Source organism: Triticum aestivum, chromosome 4A (genome assembly GCF_018294505.1).
Source record: "Triticum aestivum cultivar Chinese Spring chromosome 4A, IWGSC CS RefSeq v2.1, whole genome shotgun sequence".
Classification (NCBI taxonomy): Eukaryota; Viridiplantae; Streptophyta; class Magnoliopsida; order Poales; family Poaceae; genus Triticum; species Triticum aestivum.
This window is the reverse complement of record NC_057803.1, coordinates 618,374,987-618,388,523: the sequence shown is the minus strand read 5'-3', so window position 1 is coordinate 618,388,523 and position 13,537 is coordinate 618,374,987. Positions and strand designations below refer to the sequence as shown.

The window sequence follows — 13,537 nt, the reverse complement described above, 5'->3', positions numbered from 1 at the left end:
CTTGAAGGCCGCTAGGGCCTCCGCATCCGGACAGTCGACGATTTGGTTTTTCTTGGTTAAGAACCGTGTCCAGAATTGTCTGGCCGATTCGTCTGGCTGCTGAATTATGTGGCTTAGGTCATCAGCGTCTGGTGGTCGCACATACGTGCCTTGGAAGTTATCGAGGAATGCGGCTTCCAGGTCTTCCCAACTCCCAATTGACTCTGCTGGCAAGCTTTTAAGCCAATGCCGGGCTGGTCCTTTAAGCTCGAGGGGGAGATATTTGATGGCGTGAAGATCGTCACCGCGGGCCATGTGGATGTGAAGAAGATAGTCTTCGATCCAAACCGCAGGGTCTGTTGTGCCATCATAAGATTCGATATTAACGGGTTTAAACCCTTCGGGGATTTGATGATCCATTACTTCATCTGTGAAGCATAGTGGGTGTGCGGCGCCTCTGTACTGGGCGATATCACGACGGAGCTCAAAAGAGCTTTGTCTGTTTTGCTCGGCCCGGCCGGACATACTGTGTCCGGCGTGACGGTTGTCGTCACGTACCATGGGGCGCCCACGCGATCCATAGATCGATCTTGATTGTCTTGCCTTATCCTCCAATATATCTCGCAAGTCCGGAGCGTTCCCCTGTGGCCTTCTGCTTCTCGAGTGATGCCGGGGTACGGGTCTAGTGAAGGGCCGAGAGGCCTCTCTGTCGCGACCACGGGGTGGTCGGTCAGCCGTATTGTCTCCTGGTGATGCGGGTTCATACGCTTCCTCCTCTAATCGGGGGAGCAACTTGCGTTTAGGTTAGCTTTTGGAGGGGCGTTCGAGCTCATGCTCTTCGGCCGCGAGGACTTCAGTCCATCTGTCGGCTAGCAGATCTTGATCAGCTCTAAGCTGTTGCTACTTTTTCTTGAGGCTGTTCGTCATGGCCATAAGCCTGCATTTAAAACGCTCCTGTTCGACGGGATCCTTAGGCACGACGAATTCATCGTCGTCGAGGCTTGCCTCGTCTCCGGAGGGAGGCATATAATCCTCTACCTCTTCTTCTGCCGCTCTCTCATGAGGGCTGGCGTCTCCGTCCTCCTGCGCTGCATCTTGCTGGAGTGGGTTATCTTCGGCACTGTCCGGTGTATTATTATCTCCGGTGCTGGAGTCTTCATTCTTGCTGTGGCAGGATTTAGAGCGGCGCCGCTGACGCTGGCGCTTGGGCTGTTTCTTGGAGGGGTCATCCTCCTCTGTTCCTTCGCCATTCCCATCCTTTGGGATATCCACCATGTATATGTCATATGATGAGGTGGCTTTCCAGTGCCCGGTTGGCGCTGGCTCTTGTTCGTCTTCGGCATCGTCGTCCATACCATCGATGTCCTCGGAGTCGTAGTCTAGCATGTCGGTTAGATCGTCGACAGTGGCTACCAAGTGGGTGGTGGGTGGCCTTTGAATTTCTTCGTCGTCCGCATCCCAACCATCCTGACCGCAGTCCGGCCAGGGCTCTCCTGATAACGAGAGACACTTTAGCGAACTCAAGATGTCGCCGAAAGGTGAGTGTTGAAAGATGTCCGCTGTTGTGAACTCCATGATCGACGCCCAATCAGATTCGATCGGAGGGGGCGCGGGAGGCTCGGAGTCCGGCGAGGAGTCCGGCACCTCAGAGTCACGAGCTTTATGAGGGACAAGATCAGTGTTCGGCTCTATCACCGTAGAGGTTGCAGCCCCCGAGGCGGTGTCTAGCCATCCGTCCCCGATCTGTGCAGCCAGCTCCGAATTGAAGATCGGAGCGGGTTCGAGTGCGGCCTCCAGGGCACTGTCCGGCTGCAGAGCTAAATTATGCTCGCCGTGACAGTGCGGCACGCTCGGCTGTGGCTCGACTCCATCGAGGATCAAGTCCCCGCGGATGTCATCCGTGAAGTTCAAACTTCCAAATCTGACCTGACGGCCAGGGGCGTAGCTTTCGATCTGCTCCAGATGGCCAAGCGAATTGGCCCGCAGTGCAAAGCCGCCGAATACGAAGATCTGTCCGGGGAGAAAGGTCTTACCCTGGACTACGTCGTTGATGATGGTCGAAGAAGCCATCGACCCTATCGGTGACGACACAGAGGAACTCTCAATGAAAGCACCAATGTCGGTGTCAAAACCGGCGGATCTCGGGTAGGGGGTCCCGAACTGTGCCTCTAGGCGGATGGTAACAGGAGACAAGGGACACGATGTTTTACCCAGGTTCGGGCCCTCTTGATGGAGGTAAAACCCTATGTCCTGCTTCATTAATATTGATGATGTGTGTTACAAGAGTGGATCTACCACGAGATCAAGGAGGCTAAACCCTAGAAGCTAGCCTATGGTATGATTGTTGTTCGTCCTATGGACTAAAGCCATCCGGTTTATATAGACACCGGAGAGGGCTAGGGTTACACAGAGTCGGTTACAATGGTAGGAAATCTACATATCCGTATTGCCAAGCTTGCCTTCCACGCCAAGGAAAGTCCCATCCGGACACGGGACGAAGTCTTCGATCTTGTATATTCATAGTCTTGGAGTCCGGCCGATGATGATAGTTCGGCTATCCGGACACCCCCTAGTCCGGAACTCCCTCAATGGGCATTGTCTTGCCACCCTCGACGGCGACCGGCTCTACCATCTGCACGACATCCTCCTCGCCCTCCTCATGGTCATCAGGGATGAGCAGTACCTTGTCCACGTCGTCATCCAAGATGTCAGAGCCCAACGGCAGGACTGGCTTCGGCACGTGGCGGACCTGGTAGTCCGGGCTCATGGGCGCAGGGAGAGCGAGCTCGACGTCGACGCGCTCCGCCCTCGACGCAACGCGTGCTGGATCTGGCCGCAGCGTCATGGTGGTGGAGTGGTACATCCACCACCTTGCACGCTGAACAGGGGAGTCGCTCAGCGTGGCCTTTCGCATTGCCCAGACGAGGAGGAGGGCCGGCAGGACGCCGCAGCCATAGGGGAAGGCGCGCTTCTTCTCGGTGTCGGTGAGGACTTTGACGAGGCCACGCGTGTGGTTGACCAACATCTCTGTGCTGGGGAACCAGCCGCACACCTCCGCCAACTGGGCGTGCCACCCCTCGTCGTTGCCGGCGAGCTCCATCATCGCTCTCTGTCAGCCGAGGCTTTTTTCCATGGAGGCGGCTGCAGCGGTCGCCGGCGAGGGTTTTCTCGATCTACTGTAGGTGGGGATAAGGGGAGTTCGAACCGGCGCGCGAGGTAGGTGGGTGAATGTGTGGTGGGGAGTGGTAAGTTACTTATTTTATGGCAGTTAGGACGTGGGGAGGGGAAATGTACTATATTCTTTCTACCATGTATAACTAATTTATTTAGGTCGGATTTTGTTGTTTATTTAGAGATGTAAAAATTTGACACTCCCACTAAACAAAGTGCTGATCGAGTTGCTACAACTAGATGATGCCCCACGCGTTCCTGCGGGAACCGTGTTAAAACCATGCATAAATTAGTGCTTAAAACCAATGAAAACAAATGTAAGAGTTTTACATATTTAAAATGATAAAACATAAAAGAAGTGTGTGTGGCAAAATGATGTATAAAAGAGAAAAAAAATCCCCACAAAAAGAAGACTTGATTGATGAAGTGGCGTTGTTTGAGTTGATAGGTTAATGCAAAAAATGCATGCATGCATTGGGAAAAGAAGACATGCATGACCAATGAGGTGGCATAATTTACATTAATGCAAAAAGTAACTTATGAGCACATGCATGATTCCTTGATGCCACACAATTTTGATCGGAAGGCTGTAAATAATTGTGGTGATGTGGAAGCACGCATGTGTAGACAAATCTAGTAGTGGGGGATAGCTATTTAGCTATAGAAGATATATAGGATCCAAACACGATGTTAAACGTCGAACTAAATTTGATGCCATAATGTGAAAAGGATATACTGTCATGTTCACTCGATTCATCCGTAAAAAATTGAAGCAAGTGTTCTACTCTTCTTACTTCTCCACTGTTCTGCACATCATAGAAGACAAGATAAGTTAATGAAAGATAATTTTTTCAATAATCCACAATGCATACAGACACTTACTTCTGATTTAGTTTGCATTTCTTGCTACGTTTAGTGTGTCCTAGCAATTTGCAAGCGCCGCACCGGGTTTTCAACTCATCAAAAGAGAGTGGTCTACCATTTTTCGAGACAAGGCGGTTCTCATCTACCTTTGTTGCACCTTTGCTTGACACTTTCATCGGATCTTTAACTGCGACCATGTTGCCTTCACCATCGTCTACATATTCAACTGCACACTTACTGAAGTCATTTGTATTCTTGTTCAAATTTCCCTATAGCAGATCATACTCATGACTCTTAGCTATCACAGCCTTCAAACTATCCTGTAACTGATCCCACAAAGCTGGGTGTTTGCATGCCGCATGCATAGCTTCTGACGCTAACACACTGACCTGGCTATATTTCATTCTTTCCTCTGGCCCAGTCCAACCATATCCCAACAGATCGCTTGTGCGCCTCGCGGGCAGTCCCAACCTTGCTTGTTTCGTGAACCGAACAAGAACTAAACACTTTGGTATTTCATATATGTTCAAGTACTTCAGTACGTGGAATATGTGTTTGCAACGTAGACCCTTTCGAATCAGTCTTCTGCAGCTACATCGTATAGGTTCTACGGAATTTACTGGTGTATACTCCACCCAAAAACGGCTATTCCGGTTATTCTTTCAGGCCACGATGTACTGCTGTGATCTGTCTCCCAGCTTAATTTCGACAATCTCCATGCCATTAATTATTCTAAGATCATCTTGCAACATATAGAAGTTTGCTAGAGTGAAGACGTGAGAAGAAGCTATCTCAAGTTCCCTCGAGCTAGTAACTGGCACCGGTAAACTCTGTGAGGCCGTGCAGTCATCTCGCGCCTCATTTTCATGGATACGTACAACAGCGTTCTCATAATGAAAAATCATATCCACCAGGGTCATTTCACCGTCTAGGTGGAGGTGAAGGCATGAGTTTAGGCTTTCACTCCGTTGGTTGCTTTTCATGCCAAGCCAAAACCCCTCTGTCAGATAAGCCACGGCCCACAGTCTCCTCTTCTTATACATCCATCTCAACCATGTTACGATTTTTTCCGACTGCCATCTTTTTGTAAACGCATTCCATCTCTCCTCAAACGTGGTCGTGGACATGTTGTAGTACAGAAGAGTTTGGAACTCCTTCAAGAACTTGGGACTGACATGAATCTTCATATTTTTTTTCTATATGCCACGTACATATACGGTGCCACACGTCTGGCAAGACTTCGTGAATTTCCTTGATCATCGCAGCATCGGCGTCTGTGATTACACTCTTCCGCATCTTTTGACACATGGACCTCAAAAAAGTCTGCAGCAGCCAGACGTATGTCTGTTCGGTCTCATCCGAAACTATGGCACAACCAAAAACAGTGGTCTTCCGGTGATTGTTAAGACCAACAAAAGGTATGAATGGCATACCATAGCGGTTCATCTTGTACGTGATGTAAAATACAAGCACGACGCCAAAGTCCTCATAGTCATGACGAGACTGGGAGTCACACCAGAACATCCTATTCAAGTGTCCTTCCTTAGCTAGCATGTACTCGAAAAAGAAGCTAGGATCGCTCTGTTTCCTACTGGCCATGATGCATATGGCTGTGGCAGCATCACCTTTTGAAAGAAGCTTCCTCTTCTCCCTGGCACAAAGGTTGTATATTTCACGCAAGGTAAAATCAACACCGCCATACCATACATGTTTGCTGATGAGGGAATCCATCATGTCGTGAATTCTAATCCCTGCAGCTCCCATGGACATTATCTCATGCTTCTGGAACTCTTTGATTTTTCTATGGGACCAAAGAAAAGGTACCTCGTCCGGTCCTGCCAACATATGGCTATGCTTGTCCTTAAAACTTGAAACATACCAAACCCCACGCTTTTGGTCAAGCTTGACAGTCAGGTGTGCTTCGCAAAAGCAGCGTGTCTCGGCTCTGAGCGGACGGTTGTGCCCTTCCTCAGTTACCAACTTGTTGTCACATTTCCCTTGTCTGGAACAAACAAACTTCCTATAATGCATAAGATGTGCCTCGGTTTTGGTATACCTGACCTTATTCTTTCTAATGCTGAAACCATTAACACTAGCATAGTTGTTGTAGAAATCATACGCAGCATCGTGAGTCATAAAAGTCATGTCCATTATCTGCATGAACATACCCCTCTTATCATCTGCACTGGCAGTATCTTGGACATTCATTACCCCACCATCTTCTGTCACCTACACAATCAAAATATAGCCATCAAAACTATTTTGTATGGTTTAACATTACTTTCATAGAACATTGATTACACAAATACCTCACTCATGATGACCGATGACTGTGAATCCCCAAAATCAGGTGCATCTGACGATTCATTGTTAAGGCATGTCACCGCGTCGGATTCACCGTAATAGTCGTACGCATTATGGCATTCAGAAATGAACTGAAAAATACAACACAAATACATAATTACTTATCATATAATATTCCAGAATGAATTCAATTTGCATGCCAATAAATTTTTTCACATACGTACCTGACTAATGTAATCTTCATTTGAGAGCTCCGAATTGTTTTCCTGACCATCATCATGCTCATCCATCTACAAATTTTCAACACAAAAATATAATGTTGTCGGATGGCACCAAAAAATTACAACATGATAATGCCACTCACATTAAAATCTTCCCATTCGTTCCCATTCTCTGACTGATCTCCAAGATCTGAATTTTCATCATCTCACCAATCTTCTCTCCAGTCTTTCCTCAGTTCTCCAAACTCCATGTCTACCATCATATCAGTTAACTCCTCGTCCGCCATTTCCTACAACAAATGATGAAAACATTATCAATGATGAAATATCAACACATAGCACACGATCACGGATGTTATGTAAACAACCCCAACCGAGGTCGTTCAGATCTGCCAAACCAAGTCAGGAAGATGGCCACGGCACCCGTCGTGATCACTTTCAATCGCGAGGAGCAGAACTACAAAACCTAGATAGATCTGTGATTACCTCTGCCACCGGATACCTAGGTTAGCCACCACATCAAATAACGATGGTCCTGGTAGACACAGCCGACGGCAACCGATGCTACGTGAACCCTACACTAAAGAAACCCAGATCACGAGGAGCAGCACTACCGGAACAAGATCCACGATCGCATGCGCCGGCGGGTAGGTAGGTTACCCGCCCCTTTATTTTGACCACTATCTCTGATGGTGGCAGTTCGTTCGATGTTGCCGCAAGTGAGACTAGAGGGGTGCGGGGGGATGCGGGATGCGGTACCTGTGAGCGCTGGAGATTCACGACGTTGCCGTGCCCGCTGTCCGACGAGATCGCCGACGACGAGAAAGCCGCGTGCCGCTAGAGATCTACCGCGTGAAGTATGGAGCTGTGTGAATGCTCGCAAGATTGATTGATTGGATCTGGCAGGTCCTACGTGGTCGTGGGGTCGTGTTTTTTTTGGACCAGGGTACTTTACGTATACGGTCTGGGCTATACGGGGCTTGGCAGGGCTAGACAGGGCTTGGATCTGGGCTACGGCGGGCCAGGAAAAAAATAAACTCGCGGGGACAAAAATACCCCTCCGAAATTAGGTTAGGGGTGAGCACCGGAGCAGGGCTCAAACCCCATGCTGCCAAGCAATGACCATCCAAGAAGGAGAAGAAGAAGCCAGTGGGACGCTTTGGGAGTTCGAGCGTTCGTTCATGTCCGACCAAGACGATGAGACGTTGCCCCCCGGAGTAGTGGACGACGACAGCGTGGATCCAGGCGGGTTTTTCACCGACATGCTTCCAGAATTAGGACTGACGCTCTAGGGAAATACTAAGGCGGCCGAGCATGGCAGCGACTGTACATTGGAGGAGTCCTTAGCCGGCGAACATGGCGACGTCCACCAAGGCGTCGAGACGGTGGAGGAGGATGACGGCAGCTTCCAATGCACATGGGAGGAGATGTTGGGCGACGACATGGAAGGGGCATGCCCTGCCCCGGCGACGGCGTCGTTGCAAGTGAGGACCGAGTGTGCGTGTGTGTGACCGAAAGTGCGAAATTTGCATCCGAGTGCGCGTGTATGTCTTGTTTTTTTAGGGGAAAACTGCCACTTTATTAAAGAATTAAAACAAGTCTGGGATCTCCGTAGAGACCACCGAAATCACAAACTCCAGGGGAACCATAAGCCAAACCTTACAAAGTTCATCTCCTAATCCTACTTTTGCTAACTTATGCGCGGCAGCATTCGCAGCACGACCCACCCATGAGATTTTCACGTCATCGAAAAACCTGAACATGTCTTTAATATCTTGCACTCTTGGCGCCAAAGCAACCAAGCTTTTCTCCTTCTCCTGAAGCAGCAATGCCACCATTTGGTTATCAGTCTCCAGGTGGAGTTTCCTGACGTTGATCTCGGCCGCTAACTGGACAGCGCGTCTGCATGCAAGCACCTCCATGCTTTTAGGATCAGATTCATGATGATAAACGTGACATGCTGCCGCTCGGAAGTCCCCTTCGTGGCCACGAAGGATGACTCCCACTCCTCCTTTGTTGCCAAACTTGGAGATCGCACCATCAGCGTTAGCTTTGATCCACCCTTGGCCCGGCAGCGTCCACTTGGCAGCTTCTTTGGTGGTTTTTGGTTGGGTCTCCTTCCTATGGACAGCATACCATTCGGCCATATATGCGCAAACAGAGTTCAGTATTTCACGTGGTGGTGCAATCCTATTACCGTCCCTTGCCTCGTTCCTTGCCAGCCACAAGCCATAGCAGGCCTGGATCATCGTGGCTCTCTCCTCCTCTCCGAAATCCGCGAACCACCCAAGCAGCCATGATGATAGCACGCTCGAGGATCGATCTGACACGGTGGGGCTGCCACCATAACTCCTTTCTCCGAGCGCAGCATCCTCCAAAACAAGGCAGAATGCGAACATGTCCAAAAACGATGGAGGAGATCCTCTTCCCGTCCACATGCCACGCAAAACATCCCTGGCTTAATATGACGACGATGAAGCTCTGACCCAACAGCTAGTCCATTTCTCATGAGTCTCCAAATATGAATCTTTGCCTTATTTGGGGCACTAGCATCCCACAGCGCGAGCCAGCCCTTGTGTGCATTGACCGAGGAGGAAGGGCCCGGCCGTCCGGACTTCACCCCGTTCAATGCCATCCTCAGGTGATAGGCTAATCTTACCGTGAACAACCCGTTCTTCCTAAAGTTCCAAGCTATGTATCCTCCATGTCTTGTTGATTTCACATTGTTGATGAACAAGCCATCCATTTGTGCAGTGCAGCAGATTAAGTAATTGATATTCTTGTATCATATATTCATATTAGACTACATAATGATTAGTGATACAATTCCTAAGCGTGAAATGAATAGTTGACGAATCAAAAACAATATCCTGTCTGATGAGATCGGTGCATGTACTTTGTTGCAAGAACACCTATCTCTAAAGCATTATGTTCATCGAAAAGTGTAAACATTCCTTTTCTTTTCTTAACATGCCAGCATAAGGTCTGGGCGGTGGGCCTAGTGGTGTCGCGGCAACATCGCCTGGTTTTTTTAGAAAGGGAATAATTATACCCAGCCTCTGCATCAACAAAATGTCCAACTAGATATTGAGTATGCACACCTCAAAAAAGAGAAAAAAGAAAAAGAAAAAAGCTCGCCACAGTGATCAGTCACTCACTGCAGCAACACACTAAGCACCACCAAAGACAGCACCCGGACCGCAAAAGAGGTCCTCAAAAGACGACGCCTCCAAGAAGGGAACAGAGCACAAGCACTATTGTTGCCCGATCAATGATCTTAGATTTTTCACCCTAGAGAAAGTCCGACTTCTGAAAACAATGCCTTCAACAAGATCATTGCTAGGCACATCCGATGAAGACCAGACCTTGGGTTTTCACCCACAGAACCGAGACTCAGTACTCGAGGAGCATCACCAAGACAGCAATCATGCAGTGTTCCACCATCACTTGCCGAGGCCGCTACAGCAAGTCATTAAACGCAAAGCTCAGTCTTCATCGCATCGGAAGCACCTTTCTGCCATTTCTTCTAATACTCCAATCACAGCCCTTCGTCCCGATAGTCCTCTCTTAATTTTTTTTCAGGCAAAAACCCTTAATTAGTAGAAGATGGGGGCTGGAGGCCTGCCAATGGGCCCACAAGGCACTAGCACGCGCCTAGGGGGGTGGCCGTGCCCTAGTGCCTTGTGGGCAGCTAGTGGGTCCCCTATGGTACTTCTTTGCCCCAGTATTTTCATATATTTCATAAAAATTCTCCGTGAAATTTTAGCTCCTTTAGAGTTGTGCAGAATAGGTATCTCTCATATAGGTTTTCCAGGTCCAGAATTTCAGCTGCCGGCAATCTCCCTCTTCATGTAAATCTTGCAAATTAAGAGAGAAAAGACAATAGAATTGCATCACAAAGTATTATAATGTAAAAAATATCATAAATAATAGTAGGACCACCTATGATACTAATCCAAGAGTTCGTAGATACCGTAACATAATAAATGTGATGCTACTATGTGTCATGCATGGCAATAAATGAGACCACCTATGATACTAATCTAAGATACTATGCACTATAGAGGTAGTAACATAAACTAGTAACATATGCATGTTACTAGTCTAAGTTACTCACCACTATGACCAGCCTAAGCAGTCCCAAAAATCCCTTCCCGACCAGCGCTCGTACAGATCTCCACCAGCGCTTGTACAGGTCTCCACTAACTGAAAACATAATGCAAAATGGACGTATCACCTGCCACCTTTTCCTCCAATAGGAGCCGTATTTTCTATTCTGCCACAACGCTCCTTCTTACATGCACGCGCTCTAGTTCACAGGCACAACACCACACTCCCGACCTCCTCCCATACCCCCAACGCCCTCTCCCTTCCGACGTCTTTCGATCATGCCCCACTCCAAGGGCTGTTGTTGCACATGGCCAGAGCAGTGCCCGCGATACTCCTGGTCACAGCTGCGCCAGCGGGCAGCATGGTGTTTCTTGATGAAGACCTCGACTCAGAGGCAGTGGTAGAGCTAGAAAAGATTTTTAGGGTAGGGGGGGCAAACAAAAATATGTATGTTTGGGGAGGGGATCGAGGGGGGGGAGGGGGGGACAAAGGTTATATTTTCTCTAATCTAAGCAGTCCCCAAAAATCTCTCCCCGATTTTCATCAAAGCTTGGGGGGAGGGGGGGGGGGCATGGCCCTGCAGCAACGTACATAGCTCTGCCATCGCTTGGAGGAGTCATTCTGAGACCTGTACGAGCGCTGGTGCACTGGCATGTGGCCCTGCTAACAAGTTCAGTCGGTTCACCGTCTTCAATGCTCGTCATGGCGTTGTGGTTCTACCAATCACCACTAATCCCGTGCAAGTTCCTTCACATATTATTACTTTTATCATAGTAATTCAGGTCTACTATCTCATCATAACTCGATAGAGAAAGTGAAAACTCTATGCTGCTTGTTTTGCCTCACCTCAAGGGACCCCATAGTGAGACGGTCTAGCAGGAACCAGTTCCTTTGTTTAATTCCTTTTTTGTTTTTTATATTTAAAAATATCCTATATGTTTGTGACATTTAAAAGTTCACCACTCATTGAAAAAAATATTCATGTAATGTAAACTTAAAAAAATAGTCATTTAAAAAATGCTCACATGTTTAAAAGAACATGTTTGTGACATTTAAATATAATACAAAAGATTGTTCGCATAATTTTGGAAAATTTTAGTATCATTCAAAAAATATGATTTTTAAAAAATGTTTGTAACACTTAAAGAATGTTCAATATTTAAAAAATGGCCAGGGAGATCAGTCTAGCGACTAGCGCCAGCGAGTGCAGGACAATGGTGAGCAACTACTTAGTGGCGCATCCTAGGAGGAATCGTGCTTGGGAGAGGATCACCTCCTTCTTGGCCACAGGAAGTAGGTTCAAGCAACTCACAATCACATATCGTTGAAGCGTGATTGGGTAGTCGAAGGATGGGAGTGGAGGCTGGGAGAGGCGAAATGTGAGCTCAACGAACGTGAACACAAGTCCAGGATGGGACCTCATCGAGGGAGAGCAAGATGCGGTGAGACTGCCCGACGAGAAAAGCAAATGCGGAAGCGAGGGCTAGGAGGAAGGCATTGGCTGAGGTGTCGAGGTTTCAACAATGACTAATTTGGCCATGCCGAGGACCTCCTTGGGGCAGATAGGTGACATGCTAAGGTGGATATCCGTGGAGGTGGCAGCGAGCTTTTTGGGGCAGTAAGGGGCATGTGTGTGATGGGGGATACAGGAGGCGACACGGGGTTTGGGATTGTCATTGTTGGTGAAGGCAGTCTATAGGATGAACTCTGAGTCGTTGGACTTGTTATCGAGGTCACAAGAGGTCCAAATGAGACCCCCCCCCCACCCCACAATACCAACATGTCGACCCATCGTGCGCTCTTGTCTGTCCCTGGTGGAGAACATGAGGCACCCCCGTTGTCCACACGACAGACTTGTTCAACCTTGTTTGGAAAAGTGCTACCTTGGAAATACACCTCAAGATTCTCCCTATCCTTGTTGACTCAACATGGATGAGGGGCCGGGGCGGGGGGGGGGGGGGGGGGGAGGGTGAATTTCATCATTATGGATTTCCCTGCATTGTCACAATAACTCGCTCCATCCAAGGGCTCCTCATCTCAAGTGACTGCAACTGCAAGAGTTACCCCGTAAAAGAATAATACTCTTCATTCTTTTTGTTTTGAGGGAATAATACTCTTCATTCTAAACATAGCAACATTCAATTTCACCTGTTAAAATAAACACTCGTTTGTTTTGAGTGCCCAATAAGAATGCATGCTGTTTTGTATTGAATCGCCGTCAACTAGACATCGATTATTTTTTCTTAGACTTCACCCGATGGTCCACCTATTCCCAAAATGTGTCACTCATCTCTCCGTACTACCATGATTGGAGGAGTCTACGGTGAGAGCCCCAAGATTGATCCTGAAAGAGGTAATCCAGAATAAGAGACAACATCGACCATGAACGAAGAGATTTCAATTGTGATGTCCTTGGCAAAGTTTTCATCCTTGGTGGAGGTAGACATGTATGGCTCATGGAGCACCTATTTGATGCTCTCCTCACAAATAGTGGGTTAACAAACATATAATTTTATGGTGGACGGACCAAATATGACATTGAGCACTTCTCTAGCGAATTTCCTTCCGCTTATATTTTTTACTTTAGTTTTTTGAACCAAATTTCTAAAAGAATGATTGCTGTATATTTTAATTTAAAAATTTGTTCCTGAATACAAATATGTTCTCATTTTTTAATAAATCCATAAATTTTAAAGATGTTCTCAAATATTTAAAATGTTCTTGAATAAAAAATATTCTCAAAAATGTTCTCGAATTAAAAAAAACATGCATTTGATAAAGTTCTTGAATTAATAAATGAGCATTTGCCAAAGTTTGCGTACCTTTTAAAAAACCAAGATAAGAAAATAAAGAAAGGAAAGGAAAACAAACAAAGGTAAAAGTTAGTT

General features: G+C 47.4%; 1 pseudogene; it reads left to right on the top strand.

Annotated features, from left to right (window-relative positions):
* LOC123082666 (uncharacterized) overlaps nucleotides 1-8,050 on the top strand; it is a 108,415-nt pseudogene extending 100,365 nt beyond the window's left edge.
* Nucleotides 8,051-13,537: the final 5,487 nt, after the last annotated feature.